General features: G+C 38.5%; 1 protein-coding gene across 4 annotated transcripts in view; it reads left to right on the forward strand.

Annotated features, from left to right (window-relative positions):
- si:dkey-215k6.1 (transmembrane protein 132C) overlaps positions 1 to 18,176 on the forward strand; it is a 296,798-nt gene that overhangs the window by 197,460 nt on the left and 81,162 nt on the right. The window lies entirely within an intron of this gene.

The raw sequence follows: 18,176 nt of genomic DNA on the forward strand, positions 1-18,176 counted from the left end.
AACACACACAGAAACAAACAAACCTGCTGGTAAAACACACATTGATTTATCTCTTATTTCCCCTTTATATTGTATCTGTGCTAGATCAAACAGAACAACGGTTTGGATTATTTACATTTATTCATTTAGCAGATGCTTTTTTCCAAAGCGGCCAAAAAAAAGTCTTCTGGAATGAAATACAAATGAGAAAGATCACAAGAACATTTTCATAAGAGAATATGGATTATGAATAAATTTAGTTTATGCATTATTATAGTTGTATGCCATAAAATATGCATGGCTAGTTGTACTGTATATGTTTTGCACATAATATTACTCAAAAGATTAGGGTTCGTAAGATTTCTTTATGTTTTTGAAAGAAGTCTCTAATGCTTATCAAGGTAGCATTTTAATATATGTGAAGTTTTTGTGTATGTGATTTATTATTTAACATACAGTGGCCTCAACAAAGTATTTTAAGACTCTATGCACACTTAATCTTCATCTTAATCTTCTAAATTCATAGATTTTTAGTGCGACTTGAGTGCCCAGAAACTTATTGGGGCTTGTAACTTAAATTAATTTGTTGAACGAACAATGTTCATGCGTATAGTTAAAAATCAACTCCGAAACTGTAGTGTAACGTTTGCCATTTGTAGTGTAAAAAGTCATTTTGTAATCTCTGGAGGTGACTGCTATGGATCGACTGCGTTTCCCCGCAGCGCTGGACTGGACAGAACAGAGCTGTTGATCAGTTAGTCACACTCACTGATTAGAGGCAACGCAGACGACCTGGTTTCTATGGTGAGGATTGACAGGTCATATTGAAGGCAAGCGGCAAGGTATTATGGAGAGAGGAGGAGGATAGGGTGCATCATGGGAACTTTAGCTGACAAGGCAGGTCAGCATGACGGTGCGCATGTTAGAGAAGAGAGAAAATGCTGTGGGAATGACAGTGGAATTGTGACAGCTCCGTTTCCTCCTTCATGCTCGGCCGCCTTGTGATCCGGCCTCGGCCTGTCGCACCGCGCTGCTGATTGTTTGATGGCTGTCGTACGCTTTACCCACCTGAGTGTGTGCATATCTGAAAACTGTTCACCTCTCACAGAGAAACAGAGAGAGAAATGCTGTTTGCTGCAATACCATGCAATACCTCTGTCTGCGCTAAACTATCCATCCACTATATGCTATAATCTGTCTGTCTTTCAACCATCCGCTACATCTTGCAAACGAACTGTCTGTCTGTCTAGTCAAACCAAAATTTATTCTGACACCTTCAACATTTTCTCACATGATCACAGTTTATTCACTATAGTTTCGAAATTGTAATAAAATATGACAAGCTCAGAGTTAAACTTGTCAGAACAAATTCATCTTGATAACGTCCGATAACTTTGATAGAAAGGTATGTAATGTATTACAAACAACCAATCAGCTTTCAGCTGTTAAATTTAAGTACACAATTAGATAATCCCAATTTAGGTCAAGTTGCCAAGCAATGCTTAATTTTGTTCGGTCTGTGGTGTAAAAGGTTGCATTAGCAGTAGCAGAAAAAACACTTAAAGGGGGGTGAAACACTCAGTTTCAGTCAATCTCATGTCAATCTTGAGTACCTATAGAGTAGTATTGCATCCTTCATATCTCCGAAAAGTCTTTAGTTTTATCATATTTATAAAAGAAATATAGGCTGTACCGAGTCTTTCCGGAAAAAACCGAGCGCCTGGAGGCGTATCGTGTGGGCGGAGCTAAAGAATGACAAGCGCGCAAAGCGGTGACGTCCTCAAGCGTGGAGAAACCCATCTATCTCAGCTAATACAGATAATGATCCACAATCAAATCTGAGGGAGAAATAAATTGAACAGGAGAAACGGCAACAGCAGGACGTCCGTCTCTGTGGTATGTAAGTTACTGTATTTAATGGCCTCTCCACATTTCTGTGTGTTTACTCGCAGTGTATGAGGACATGATTCGGTTTATGGACTATTGTATGCGACTAGACCTTAGAAGTAGCAAGCATACTGTAACGTTATACACAGAACAACAATGGAGTAACCGTTAGCGCATTTGAATGACGAAGCACGCGATCGTGTCGTTTACTGATGTTTACTCATGCGACGGTAGCCAATAGCAGAGACATTTGAAGCAGTTTAAGTTAACTCACCGTCGAAGCTTTATCGCTGGGACCGCTCCGTCAGAAACACACTTCTTTGGTATGATTTGGTAAAGTCCTGTGACAGCAGTGGCGTGTAAATCCATTTTGAGACGCAACTGAAACGATGTTGTCAAGCTTCCCGTCATTTCTGCGTTCAAATCGGTTCAAATGCAGCGCTGCCTTCCCGGAATGCTGTGCTGAAGAGTTGAAGTCGCTCGACGTCGTTAACCATAGGAATAAAGTGGAGCGCGGCGCCGTTCACGGACGACTGGATCTGCAGCTGAGAGACTGTTTACAGCGTGCTCTAGTCACGCGCGCGCGCACCCTACCGGGAGAAGAGCCCGTACGGCCCATACAAGGACCTTCCGCTCTTATTAACATCAAATAGACCCATACTCGAAAAAAACTCGCCGAAACTTGTGAGAAACCGGAAGGAGTATTTTTGACACAGAAATACTCCATCAAACGTCCAACATTAGTTTTTGAAACTTTGTCTATGTTTAGGATGGGAATCCAAGTCTTTAACAGTGTAAAAAGCTCAGTATGCATGAAACAGCATTTCACCCCCCCTTTAAGCAAAACAAAGTCAGGTCAAACTGACTGAATAACTTTGGTCCCATTTAAAAAAAATACATTTTACTGGTAGTCAACTGTATGAAGAATGTTTTGGTACAATATGTCACAGTTTACTTTACCTTGCTATCCTCATTTACATAAATGAACTATAGTGTCCTGAGTAACACTTTAGAATAATGGTCATAAATTAACATTAGTTAACTAGTTAAGATTAACTAATAATGAACTGCATTTATAAAGCATTTATTTATCTTTGTTAATGTTAATTTACATTTACTAATGCATTATTAAAATCTTGTTAACATTAGTTAATGCACTGTGAACTAACATGAACAAACCATGAACAGCTGGATTTATATTAACCACTAATTACAAAGATGACTAAATATAGTAACAAAGGAACTGCTCATGGTTAGTTCATGTTAGTTAATACATTAACTATGATTATTATTCTAAAGTGTTACCGTGTCCTGCAACCACTATTAAAAAATGATATCTGGTGTTTGAATAATTTTTTGTTTGACTGTATGTATGTATCAGGGGATGTATATAGAGCAAGAGGAGGCAAGGAAGGCAACGCAATAAAACAATGCAAACATTACAAAATGTGACATTAAAAAGTGTAAAAGTCACTCGTTTTATAAAGTAACACTGCCCAACAGCAGCACCCGCTGGTAACCCACAGGCCTATACCATAAAGCTGGTTTAGCTGGCTATTCAGATAAGTTTAAGCTTAGTTTGTGCCAATCCTGTGTTTTAGCATGAAATTACCATGAAAGTGGTTTCTAGCTGTGATAATCTCCATAGTAACTTGCGCTCCGCGGCTAACCTGCTCCAGGACAGGTTATGTTCTGGATAAGAGATCTTAAACTGAGATTGGACCAATCAGCTGTGAATAAAGTGACACACCTCTGATGCAATAAAGTCTCTCCTCCAGTTTCTAATCCAAATTAAAGGCCACTACATATCAAATGGTTTTTAAAGACTAAAACGCCTGGCTTTTAGCAATGCTTATTCATAATAATAATAATAATTTTGAATGATTTAGATATAAATTATACAATTATTAGACCCTTAAAGGTGCACTATGTAGTATTTTTGCAGTAAAATATCCAAAAACCACTAGGCCGGTGTAATATATTTTGTTCAGTTGAGTACCTACAATATCCCAGATGTTTCCAACTATTTGTAAATTGTGAGTAAATTGCTGTTTTAACTAAGGACAGGGACGTTTCAGCATTGCGTTTGAGGAAGTCGCCTGTCAATTGCGTCATATATGCGCTACCCTTGGTTTCGGCTTTTATTTGGCAGAAGTGGTTTACTCTTAGCAGTGTGAACAAGTGAACGCACGGAGTAACGTCATAACATCATTTTAAACACACTTAAATGTATCTAATATGATAAACAGAGCTGCATTACCTCAAAATCATAACCGGAAGAGCGGATCAGTGCAGGCGTCCGGCGACTGTGTCCCGTCCCGTCATAATAAAAGTCCCGGTATTCGCGAGGCGGGTATTTGTTTAACAATCGCTCCAGTGCTCAGGTCCACAACACTCGGTCCTGCTCTGCTTTACACTACAGTAACGTTAATAACCGCATGCATGAATGAATGTGATTTCTGCCCGTGTCCTATTTTCCACCGGCTGTGAGGTGAAGACCACATGTCCCAAGATACTGCGCTCACACTTGGCGTCATCAAACTACGCATTTGTTTCGAATAGGCGCCCTCCAGTGGACGGAAAGTTGCATAGTGCACCTTTAATCAATTACACATGTATTTGCACTTTGTTAAAATGATTATAAATAGCCTATATGAAGGTCATACAAATAAGCTTTACAATTTATAAATAATGCAATTAAAGCTGAGCTTAAATGTTCAATTCTCTATATATCAACTAAACTAACTTCATAACTTTTACTTGCATTGACGAGTAATATATTTCTTAAAGTTGTCCTCTTTCATAGACAGCTCTTTTTTCTTGCTGTGTAAATTTGTTTAAATTCCTAATATTTTTAAATCATGTAATATTCTGAAATAAATCTCACTGTTTCTCTTGTGAGAAGTGAATCTCACTTCTACTGCTTGTGATTGGCCTTTCACTACTGATTTCACAGCTAAACTCAGGATCTAAGCCTGAGTTGACAGAGAAAGCAGATGATCTACATCATGGGACACAAAGCCTGAATAGATTGGTTTGTTTTTGTCAACTTGAAACTAATCCTGTATCCCTAAGTTTGTTAAACTACATCATGGTACAGGCCCCAGGTCTCTTGTGCCTCTTCTGTCCTCATTGACTTAAAACAGACACCCTAATTCATGCACTGGGTTTAGTAGGGGGTAAAGGAGAATGAATGGGGAAAGTCATGTGAGAGGAGGCAATGTCTCATCGTTCTGATTACATATGATCGGTTTGTGGCATAAATCCTGGCTCTTGTTTTCGTGCACGTTCACGGATCGGCCTAAATGAAGAGGATGATGGCATTAATGGGAAGACTAATTAAAAAGTAAGTGAACAACTCAGCCGCTTGGATAACACTGCTTTGTAACGTCAAAATCAAACTTGAAATGACCTGAAAACATGATGACTGCGGGGGGTTTTAGTGATCGATCATCTTGGGGAAATTGAAGGTACATCTTCGTGTCTATCTACCGGCCGGCGGTCATATATTCTCCCCTGTTTCATGTACACGCGTGCATAATTTGCTGCCTCTATATGTGCATCAGAATTTCTGTTTATGTGTGTGATTTAACAAAGACCTGGACAAAACCTTGGCTAAGTTTCAAAGCCATTAGCTGTGAGTGGGCATTACAAAGTACGAGAGAGGACATCTGATTTAGGGCTATTCAAGCTGTCACACACAGACACGCTCGCTCTTACAGTAGATCTGTCCTTTCGATACAGAAGAGAGCACACTGCTGACTTACTGGCCTTGGTGAGTTTCCAAGCCCTTGAGCTCTGGGGCTGTAATAAACTTCTTCAGCTGCGTGTGCCGGACACCAGCTCACAAATAGCTCTCAAACACTTTATCAGGGAGATGAGTACTTCTCTTTACATGAATCACTAATGCTGTTCAAGCACCTCTTCATGTATAGGTTGGAGCCGTGGCATTGTGTTTAGGGCAGGTGCTTCTTTTATGGTGAGGTACTGTGAATGTCATTTTGTAAAGACTTTTGCAATATTTGAGCGTTGTAACCAATCACAGACTTATCCGTTGTGTGTATGAATGCAGTGGTGAATCAAAGGCCTGTTGCTGTAGCACACAACGTGCCTGATTGTTTAAGAAACAACATCTTTTTTTTAACGTAATTGGCATAATTCTGAATTATTTTGAATTTGGATTGCAATGCAGACTGCAAACACTGGAAACGAGATACTACAAAACTAGAACACTCTCATTATAATCAACAAAGCATAGACACCGTGTAAATAAGAGATTTATTGTGCAGTGTAGACAGTGTTTATTATAATGGGAGTCTGTTTGTGGACAGTCAGTGAGTGCGCCCTGAACTTACAGTCATGTGAAACGGCGTAAACTTGCAGTGACAGCTTTAGCGATTATAATGGGATAGGAGCGTTGTAGTATTGTCACATTGCTCGCTTTCTCTGTATAATTTATTCAAAATCAGCTTGTTATGGGTGTGTAGCATACATAAAAAATATGGCATGCAGTTGCCTCACACAAAATAAATAGTGTAATAAGATAAGTGCAGCCAGCAGTCACCATTGGGCCAAAGTTCTTGTGTAGGTGTCAAAGGTTTGAATCTGCTTTATTCTCTCTCTCCTGAATAATATCTACTCACCATCAGTCCCTATAATAAACATATTTAAATACATCTGTGCCGTTCTAGCAAGTACCAGAGTTTGTTGGAATTTGCCAGAATTTGTAACAACGGATCATTTGTGAGACCATTATGTCAGTTCTAGGCCTAAATTGAGTGTTTGTGTTGACGGATTACAGCGTGGACAAACAAAAGAGGTGTGGAATCCAGTCACTAAAGTAGTAAAGCTGATGCAGACTGACAGCACTTGAATGTGTGCCAATGAATATTGACGCAATGTGAAAAAAATAAAGGAATGGGAAATTGTATCAATTCCTACTGAACTGCTTACAGTAGCTTTCACTGTAAATTTACTGAGGTTCGGAGTTAAAACAAGAAAAAAATTGAGTTTAAAATCTGTTACAAGGTATATTTTCTGAAATGTATTAGAATTTTGCTAAAAAATTTAGCTTTTTCCCCCAGTACATTTATTTTTTGTGAATGATATTATTTAGGAAACAAAAACTGATTAACGCTTTCCCCATTGATGGAATTTTCTGGCAATTCATGTTTTCACTGACGTTAGGAGGCGCTATTATGCATCTTCTAGTAAAGATGATACTTTACTACTAATAGTAAAGAATCTATGGATCACAGGCAAAAGAAAGAGTAACAACTAACAAGTGATAGAAGTATTGCTTATGCATATTGTAGTTTTTGACAAAATCACAATTTTCTCAGCTTTTTGTTAAAAATTTAGCTTTTTTATGAAACACCCATATTCAAATGTTGTTATATAAAAAGAGTGAATGCAAGTAAATGTTTTATTGTTGTTGTTTTGTTTTTGTTTTGTTTTGTTTTGTTGTTGTTCTGTTCTTACTTTTGATATGTTTCATGTTCAGATATTCTGGGGGCCGTGTAAGTTTTGTGTGAAAATGATCAAAAATGCTGGTGGTGGCTGCAACTCAAAAACAAAACAAAACAAAACAAAAAATGCTGGTGGAGAAAGAGTTAATATATACATTTTTTGTCAATATTGTGCATTATAGTACATTGTCTCTATAGTATCTTTTGCAGTTTATGTTGCACATTGCAAGTTTTAAAACTCTTAGATTCCCTTTGTCACACACTGCTATTCTAATTTTGGGTTCACTGTGATTTTAACCAAGGCTGCATTTATTCAATCAAAAATGTAAAATTACTGTTTTCTATTTTTATTTATTTATTCCGCAGCCATTACTCCAGTCCTCAGTGTCACATGATCAGTTGGAAAATAATACTAATATTTAACAGTTGTACTGCTTAATATTTTAAAATATTTGTAATATTATCACATAGGGATAATATAATATACATCGTGTATAATATTCTCATAATATTCTATACATCGTGTATAGAGTCGGTGGGCGGGGCTTGACATAATGACGGCCGAGTTGCGCTGCATGCTTCTAGTAAACACAGAAACTGGCGAACGACGGTCTTTCGAATCAGCTTTGACCCTGGAAGACTTGGAGTTAAGCTTTTCTCTGAGAAAAGAACAAAGAACGGCACTGAAGTCATTCTTAAAAAGGGAAGATGTGTTCAGAGTTTTGCCCTCCGGATACGGCGAATGTTTAATCTATCAAATAGCTCTGCTTCACCTTCGTTGCTCTGGTTGGTGTAGCGTTATCCTATCGCGTGCAGAGGGAGTTTGAAAGACAACCGTTCATCCGCCCCTCGGATTGAGCCCTGTCAATGGGGAGTTTCTAGACCAAACATCTTGATGTGGGTCTGGCTTGTCAGGCTAGAATCACAGCACAATGAACCAACAACACCACAAATAAAGGATTCTTTAGCCCATGACAGCATGCTAATGTTCAGTTTGTCAGTCAGCAAATTCAGTCTCTTGTTTACAAACAAATCCGTGAAATGAAGGGACAAACATGCAATGTCTTCCCCAAGTGAGCTGGATATTCATGCAAAATAAAGTTCATCCATGCAGTCCTAATATTGGAATCTGAATGTTTATTGCTTGGAAGTTTGATATAGTTTAGCTCCACGTAGGCCTATGTTATTTATATATAACATGTCATGCACAAATTGGTGGGCCGGGCTACAGAATCAGGCCTTCGTCTTCTTTGGTTAAGTCTGTGTTTCACCCAAGCGGCAACCTCCCGCGAGCTCTCTTGAAGCCAATACAGAAGTAATGTAAACTGCAATTCCTCAACTGGCCACTAGGGACAGGCTCCAGAAGGGAGCAGAATCTCATTGAGCCCCATGTTTAAATTCTCAATTTTACAGCAGAAAAAAACATGTTTGCAGCCTGGTACAAATTGTGGTTTTTGCCTATACGGCTAATTTTGACCTTCATGACAACTGTGAGGGGGGTGATTTTCTTTCTAAATCATTCGTTTACGTTATATAAAGCCTTAAAGTTCTGCATAATTAAGAGCGTGGTTACAGGTGGATAGCCATTTATCTGCTGTCTATAGTCATTGTCACCTAAGCTCCGCCCACATTCTGCCTTTTTGCCCATCTTCTGTTATCCGGGAGTGACTCGTGACGACTCGCTCGCAAGATGGCACCGCCCAGCTCGCCCCTACTTTAAGCTTCAGAATGGCTTATCGGAATCCTATGGGTGTGGTCACGGATACTACGTCCATTTTTTTTTACAGTCTATGGTTTCACCACAATTTGACCTCACAGCTTGGCACATTCTGAGATCAAGCGTTTGCTGAGCCAGCTGTCAATCAAAGCTTTTTAAGTATTTTTCAGCTCCGCAGCTTACAGGATATTCTTATATCACGATGAAATGTTATATATCAAAGACTGAATGAAAAGTTGATTTCTCAATTCATGATCCCTTTAAAAAATATTTCCTTTGTCATCACCTCCTTCTGAATTTACGTTCTCTCAGTGAATAGGCTTGATTGTTATTTCATGAAACTTCTTTTGTTTTCCAGGACAGGGACAGGCCGAGCCCTGCATATGAACCCTCTTGAGCAGTCAGTGTGGTTTTTGTGGAGTGAATATGCTTTACGAGGCTGCATTTAAATTCACTATGACCTAAATACCACAGAGGATCTCTATGGGGAAATGACATCGCCGAAAGAGGCATTGTGTTCTTGACAGAGCAGAGAGGTGGAGAAAGGGAGAATGAAGGTGAGAGAGGAAAAAGAAAGATCGCTAGCATGACATTTCTGTCTCTTTTGGGCTCTATAGCGTGTGAAGACTCTCTTGGTTCTGTTGGCATGGCCATACACACACATGTACGTGTACACACACACTTGTTATGCTATTGTGTGGTGTGTATGATAAGGCATTGTAGCCGAACGGACCTCCGCACAGTTTAGCGGCAGACCGCTGTGCTCCACCCGTCTGTCACCGCGGTTACCGACTGCAACATACTGGAACGACACTGCAACCGTGAATCTCCTGACACATTCTGCTGCCTGCCTCTCTTTCTCTCTTTCTCTCTTCCTCTCTCTTTCATGCTCGCTGATTTTTTTACCCTCTCGCTCTTTGTCCCATGACAGCTTTAGTTCTGGCTGGTAGCCAGCGGTCAGTAACGAGGATATGACATTGTTCTTCTTCTTCTACTCTCTCTCTCTCTCTCTCTCTCTCTCTCTCTCTCTCTCTCTCTCTCTCTCTCTCTCTATCTCTCTCTCTCTCTCGCTCTCTCTCTCTCTCTCTCACACTCACTCACTCACTCACTCATTTACACACACACACACACACACACACACACACACACACACACACACACACACACACACACACACACACACACACACACACACACACACACACACACACACACACACACACACACACACTTTTTGAATGCTGACTCTCTAACCTGCCTTGCTTGTGCATGGTAAAATAGCAATTAGGTCAGTGTCTGGCACTAAATTTAGCTCACCAAACTTCCATGAAGTGATTGTTCCTCTGCGCTGGGCTGAACTTGAGCCTGGGCCAAGACAAAGATGGGTCTGAACGATCTGTCTCACTACTGCATGAATACAAGACCACATAGGCGTACATTCATGCGCTTTTACAGTTAATGAGACAGTATTTTTACAGTATTTTGCATCTTATTTACTACTAAAATTTTTAATGAAAAGATGATGTGAAAATGAACAAACAGTTTTTCAGTATTCGGTTTGTGCCCCTTTACTCTAATAGTAGCAGCACTCAAGAAATATACATATTACTATATATATATATATATATATATATATATATATATATATATATATATATATATATATATATATATATATATATATATATATATATATATATATTTTTTTTTTTTTTTTTATATTTATTATTATTTCTCTGTTTCTTTAAGATTATTCATCATTTTTTAGGTTTAAATTTAATTTTGAATGCAAAAATTCAATTTTGAATCCAAAAATTCAATTTTGAATTCCATTGTCTATGTGTATTAGATAACCACTTAACAATGTGCTTAACACCACTCATAAGGCCATAGCAACTGCATAGCAACACCTGTACAACCAACCACAATGCTCTATTATCATTTCAGCTACTTTTGCACTGAGGCATCACTCATTTTCTCATTCTTAGCAGGTATTTTATAAATCACAATTTAAAGTCTGCATGAAATTACAATTTACCATATCTACTCTGTAGATTCATCCAGGTTTTGCACTTCTTTTATGTAGTCATTTCTAATTAAAATATAATTAAAATATAATTAAAAGGCTTCTTTCTGGTGTCAGACTTTTCCAAATATTAAGTTGTGTTGTCTTGGTTCTTTTGTTCTAAAGAAAAAAATCTAATTATACATTTAGTCCTGGTTCACTTAGCATTCACAGTGTCATCAGAGTCAAAACAACAACAGGATCCCACACACACTATATCTGATCTAAATATCTGTATTGATTAATATACATGTCTTTGGTCCGTGTTGTGTTTATGTTTCAGTCAAACTGCACCAGACTTTGTTTGAAAGCGGAACAAGACCCGGTCCACTTTTTTGGCGTTCACACTTACACAATTGAACCACGATAACAAAGCAATCACACCAGGTTTCGTTTCAGTCAAGCCAAACCTGTCAAGTGTGATCACAACCATAGTCTGCTTATACACTGCAACTTTTTACAATCAACCGCTAGTTCACATTCAAAGTTGCCTCCATCCATATAAAAAAAACAAGTCCTCACCCTATCTTTTGTCTTTTTTGATAATTCATTCTACTCAGATGTACATCATAATATGTACAAAAAGATCTGTTGCTACTTCCATTACATCGCATCTTTAATCTCTTCAAGCAGAATGTCATATAAATCTGAACTGTTTTTCAGTTGTGTCCAAACTCCAAAATACTTTAGTCCAGTGACAGATTAATTAGAGACATCTTGACAGCTGAAAGCCCTTGGCTCGCTCTTTGCGGATACCTGCGGAGGAACTTTCTTAGGCGATGTCCTGAAGTACACGTTTACCTGAGTGAACCCGTCATGGGTGACAAACTGTTCTTTAAGTCTGGGTGACTGCACTCCTCTGTCCCTACTGCCTCTGTCCAGCACCTGAAAACACAACTTTCTTAACAAAGGTTAAACAACAGGCAAGTGATGTATTCTTGTGTCTTCCTCTCAGCTGCTCTTGGTTTCTGACCCACGATAAGATAAACGCTCCTGCCTTTTCGTCATCCGTGGTGGCCACAAACCCTGAACCGATCGATGATGGCTAATTAATACAGCCGGGGACAATACAGCTCCTCTCTTCTCTATTCTTCCCTCCGCTTAAATGAATTATGGCTGTGAGAGAGACTGAAAAATCCTAACTGAAGGATTGTGTTTTGACTCCAATGCACTGGTGCCTGTACTTGCTCCCTATACCTCCAAACTTACTTTAAGTAAAGATAATTGCTCAATTGCATTAGGGTTTCTGAGGGGGTGAGAATACACACATGATCGCATCCATTTAAAATAACAAAAAATGCAATGCTTATTACATATACAAGTGGCAATGTTATATAGGTCATTGGTCTTTGAGGGGCTTTTTTCTCGTCAGGCAGTTGTTTATAGTAATATATTTAACTATAGTCTTCTCTTATAGGAACAGTTCACACAAAATGTAAAGTTCTGTCATCATTAACATCATTAACTCATATCACTACAAACCTGCTTGACTTTCTTTCATCTGCAGAATTTTTTTTTTAAAAAATCGAAAAAGTTTAAATTGAATGCACATTTATTTGTAGTGCTTTTCACAATACATTCAAATCAGCTTTACAGAAAATGCATGTGTATACATTACAATTTAGAGCGATTTGTTATTAGAGGTGACTGTGTCCAAGTAATGTATTTTTGAAATGTACACTCTAAAAAATTCTGAGTAAAAAACAACCCAATGTTGGGTCAGATATGAACTAACCCAGCAGTTGAGTTGTTTTAACCCAGCGATTGGGTTGTATTAAGCAAATATTTAACCCAACCGCAGGATTAAAACAACCCAATCGCTGGGATAAAATAACACAATTGCTGGGTTAGTCCATATTTGACCCAACATTGGGTTAAAACAACCCAGCATTTTTTAGAGTGTACATATACAAATCACACAGTTAGCTAACATCATGTTTTCATTTTATAAAAAATTAGCTTATTGAAGTAATTATTACAAGTTGTGAACATAATGATTTGAATTTATAGAAGATTTGGTGCATTGGTGCATGCTGATTCAGAAATGTTTTAAGTGATGTTTTCCATTTGCTTTCCATAGCATTACATTAAAATTGTTCAAGCTCCAAAAAGGAGGGAAAAGTAAAAGTCCTCTGAAGCTGTATGATAGCTTTGTGTGAGAAACACACCGGATTCAAAGGGTTAGTTCACCCAAAAATGAAATGTATGTCATTAATGACTCACCCTAATGTCGTTCCTCATCCGTAAGACCTCCGTTCATCTTCAGAACACAGTTTAAGATATTTTATATTTAGCCCGAGAGCGTATGGAAGTGTATGCACACTATACTGTCTATGTCCAGAAAGGGAATAAAAGCATCATCAAAGTTGTTCATATGTGACATCAGTTAGTTCATTAGAATCTCTTGAAGCATCGAAAATACATTTTGGTCTAAAAATCACAAAAACGATTAATTTATCCAGCATTGTCTTCTCTTCCCTGTTTGTTTTCAATCCTCAAATAAAGATTCAAACGGTTATGAATCAGATTCATCCACCGATTCATGATTCAATGAATCGGGCCATCGATGCTGAGTAAAGTCGTAGTTTTTGTGATTTTTGGACCAAAAGGTATTTTCGATGCTTCAAGAGATTCTAATGAACTAACTGATGTCACATATGGACTACTTTGAAGACTACTTTTTTTATTCCCTTCCTGGACATGGACAGTATAGTGTGCATACACTTCCATACGCTCTCGGACTAAATATAAAATATCTTAAACTGTGTTCCGAAGATTAACAGAGTTCTTACGGGTGTGGAACGACATTAGAGTGAGTCATTAATGCAATACATTTCATTTTTGGGTAAAATAACATTTAAGTTATTCCATGAAGAAATTTCACATCCACTCTCTTTGAGGCATTCATTAAAAATTAATTCACGAATTAGTGATGTCTGATTCCTGAATGAATTGTTCACACTTTTCAGTGAATCGACTAGAATAAAATTCTCATTTGCACATTAAAAATCGTATTATTGTCAGTGATTGGTTCTTGATTATGACACAAATGAGATTGGAGAGATACAAAACATTTAATCCTCAAATTAACATTTAATGCTCAAACATTTTTTAGACGAAAGAAAATAATGCAGGTTAGAACACGAGGTTGATCTATGGGGGTGAACTATGCCTTTAAAAGAAACAGAATTACCATAATGCATTTCTCCTTTGCCATACACTCTTCTGCCCTGCTTATTATCCAGCCGTTTATAATGCTTAACAACTTTCCTCGCATACAGAATAACTTTGCTGTCCTTTCTACTTCTCATCTGCTTTAACATAACTAATCCTCTTAACGCCTGTGAAAGTCCTGTTCAGTGCATTTGTGTTTGCGTATAATTGCGTGAGACCACGTGCACACGCGGTTTGCTTGTCTGCGGCTCATTGTTGGGCATAGCCAAGTGTTTAGGCTAGATCGCTGTCTGACTCAAACTGAGTAAATAATGACAAAACGCTCATGCTATTCAGAGAAATGACATTGCGCTTCCAGAAGAGACAGAGAGGGACTGTGACTGATTCTTTTTTCCTTGCTCTCGTTCTCCATAACATTATTTATCTCTCGTTTTCTGACTGGCCGCCCCCTCTCTCTCTCCCCGCTCCCCGTAGACGTATGCCATCTCTGCAATAAAGTATTGTCTGTTGGTTTATTGATTCATTTACTGCTTCTAGAACATTCTTTTTGAAGGAGGAAAGGGTCAGACAGCAGCACATCCATCAAGCGGCCGATTGGGCGAGTGTAATTGAACTCATTTTGGGGGTGTCATAACAAGGATGGGGGGGGGGGGGGGGATATTTGGCCCTTGTTGATCTGAGGTCAAAGGGCAACTTGGAGCATTTAGAGAGGTTGTGATCTAACTGTGTGCGTTCGTTCACAAGAGAAGAGAAGAGAAAGCAATCTGGAAGAGTTTCCTGTCATTCAAGGAAATGGATTTTGCAGGCTTGAAGCTTAGTGTGTGTGTATGTGTGTATCACAGAGCAAGGCTTTTCGCTCTCGACACAGTTTCCTCTACTTTGTAGTGTATTTAGCCCAAAGCTGCCCTCTTAGGCCCTGTTTACACCTGGTATTAAGATGCGTTTTAGTCGATCGAATCACACGTAGATGAGGGAAACGTACTTTTTACACCATGGTGTTTTAAAACGTCTGTTTTGTCCATGTTCAACCACTTATGTCCTGATTTCTTCAAAGATAAGGGTCTATGGGCGAGTAAAGGAATGGAATTTTTCAGATCTTTCTATCAAATGGACAAAACAAGCTCAAGCAATTTACACATGAACGCACTGGAGACAATGAAACAGAGAGAGCATCAGCTTTCTTTTCTGCTCTGACAGCCACAAGACCATGCCGAACACGGTGAGTCGTGTTAAAAATCAGGGGTGAGGCTTGGTACGTTTTTCATCTTCAAACCATACTTGAGTCTCCAGCCGACAAAAGCTTCAATCCCGCCTGTTTAGTGCTTCCCATAATGTTTAGACATTAGGTCAGTAGGCAGAGATTAGACGGTCTTTAGTGGCTGTTCGAATGCTTCCAACCACATGAGCATTTACGCAACGAAAGCAATCCGGTCTAATGCGTTTTCGACTACAAAACTTTTTACACCCAAGCTCAAAACTTTTTACACCTTGTTTACACCTGTAAACATTAAACCACATTTTCTGTCTCAGATGGCACACAATGACTGTTATGAGCATTAAAAAAACCAGTGCCCCATAACACTTACAGGAGATTTCAGACAACTCTTGCCCATTTTTGTACGATATGCATTAGACTGTTATTCTAAGGGTAATTTTCCACTTTTGATCCAATCGACCAAAATGCTTCCTAATACCAGGTGTAAACAGGGCCTTATATGGGAAAAGATTGTCTAATTGTCATGTCATCAGCGACTAATCACAGGTCGTCTGGTTTTTGGGCTGTTTAGGAGTGTGTAAACACAAAATTAATGAGAGCACGATAATGATCTCACCAAAATACAGATTATTTCCTAGCATATTGATGCTTGTTGATCCCTTATATACGTCTCTATACCCAGTCTAATGCATATTGCACAAAAAAGGGCAAGAGCTGGCTGAAATCTCCTGTAACAAGTGTTATGGTGCAGTTTTTTTTTTAATGCATGCTCATAATGGCCTTTGTGTGCCATCTGAGACAGAAACTGTGGTTTAATGATTCTGCAATGCTACAGAGCTTTTTATCCATTGTTCTCAGTTTCTTTCTAACACTCGCACTAATTCACAGACACCAAGTTATTCACTGATTGTATTAAGATGCATTGTCTACCGGCTGTTACTATTGTTTTCCACAGTAAACCTTATTTAATGGGCTTCTGTTGCTTTAATTTCCTGTGCAGATCAAGCACTCGAGTTCATACTGTGGATGTGATTACAGAGAGGAAAGCCTTTAAATTGTTGATATCTTTTGAGGTATTTTATGTACATTGAACAGAAGGCACTCCAGGGAAACTAATTTTAATAAGTCATTTAATCTATAGATTACGAAGATAGAAATTATACATCACCTATTTTTTTTATTTTATAATATTATATTATAATTTATTTATTTCAGTATTCAGATAAAAAAAAAAAAATAATAATAATAATCCAGTGTTTGGTTAATGTTAGATTTAAGCATTCCATGTTCCTCATGTTACCCCTCATGTTGTCCCAAACCTGCATGACTTTTGTTAATCTTCGGATCATAAATGAAGATCTTTTTAATGACGTCTCAGAGGCTTCCTTCCCTTTGTTGACAACACTTTGATGCTTCAGAAGGTAAAATAGAATGTAAAACTAATCAATATGAATTGATTGGTTTAGCGGTTTAATCTCAAACACGAGAACCTCATTAGTTCTTGCAGAAGCTCAAATTTGCTGTGTAACAAAAGAATGAAACTCACGGTTCTTGCAGAAGCTCAGACGTCCTGTGTAAAACAAGAATGAACATCAGTGGTTTTTGCAGAAGCTCAAACATGCTGTTTAACACAATAATAAACTTCATTGGTTCTGGCAGAAGCTCAAATGTGCTGTGTAACATGACAATGAAGCTCAATGGTTCTAGCAGAAGCTCAGATGTGCTGCGTAATGCGAGAATGAACCTCATTTGTTCCTGCAGAAACTCAAACGTGCTGTTTAACATTAGAATGAACCTCATTGGTTCTTACACGTCAAGCAAACATGCTTGAGCTTCTGTTTAGCAAGTTTAGAAGAGATTGTGGGCTCTATTTTAACGATCTGTAACGCAAGTGTCAAAGCGCAAAGCGCAAGTAACTTTGTGGGCGGGTCTCGGCGCTGTTGCTATTTTCCCGGCGGGATAAATGACTCTTGCACCCGGCGCAAATCTAAAATGGGTTGGTCTGAAGTAGCTTCATTATTCATAGGCGTGGTTTGGGCGTAACGTGAATAAACCAATCAGAGCTTCATCCAACATTCCCTTTAAAAGCAGGTGCGCAAGTTCCATTATGGATTGCTATTATTATGGCGTATTTACCAGGCGCACGCCAGGAGCGGTTCACAGCCGAGGAGACTGATGTTCTTGTAATAGCAGTGAAAGACAGAAAACTTGTGTTGTATGCGGGATGGGAGAAACCCACCCAAAATAGCGTCGGTTAAACAGTTTTTCAGTCGATTTTTTTTTTCCTGGTTCTTGACGGACAAACCAATTTGTCAGATGTCCTTATATACATATATGTCTTGCCACTATTGGGCAAACAGGTCTGATCCTTAATTACCACATTAAGCCTGAATAATTTGTAAGCTAGATTTATGTCTATTTTTTCACATCTTCGCACACCACAATGATTTCCGTCATCTCGTGTTAATATTTTTTTTAGTGTAACAATTTATGATTTGCAAAAATAACTGTTGCATCTTCGTAGATTACATGAGCAAAGTGTATGCGCGTTGTGCACGCTATACATTATGGTCAAGCATGCGCCCTTAAAATAGCATAATGAACAACGCACAACACGCCACTGACCTTAGACTAGGTTTTTTTTGGTCAGTGGCGCAACTGTTTAATGGA

Source organism: Pseudorasbora parva, chromosome 3 (genome assembly GCF_024679245.1).
Source record: "Pseudorasbora parva isolate DD20220531a chromosome 3, ASM2467924v1, whole genome shotgun sequence".
NCBI lineage: Eukaryota > Metazoa > Chordata > Actinopteri > Cypriniformes > Gobionidae > Pseudorasbora > Pseudorasbora parva.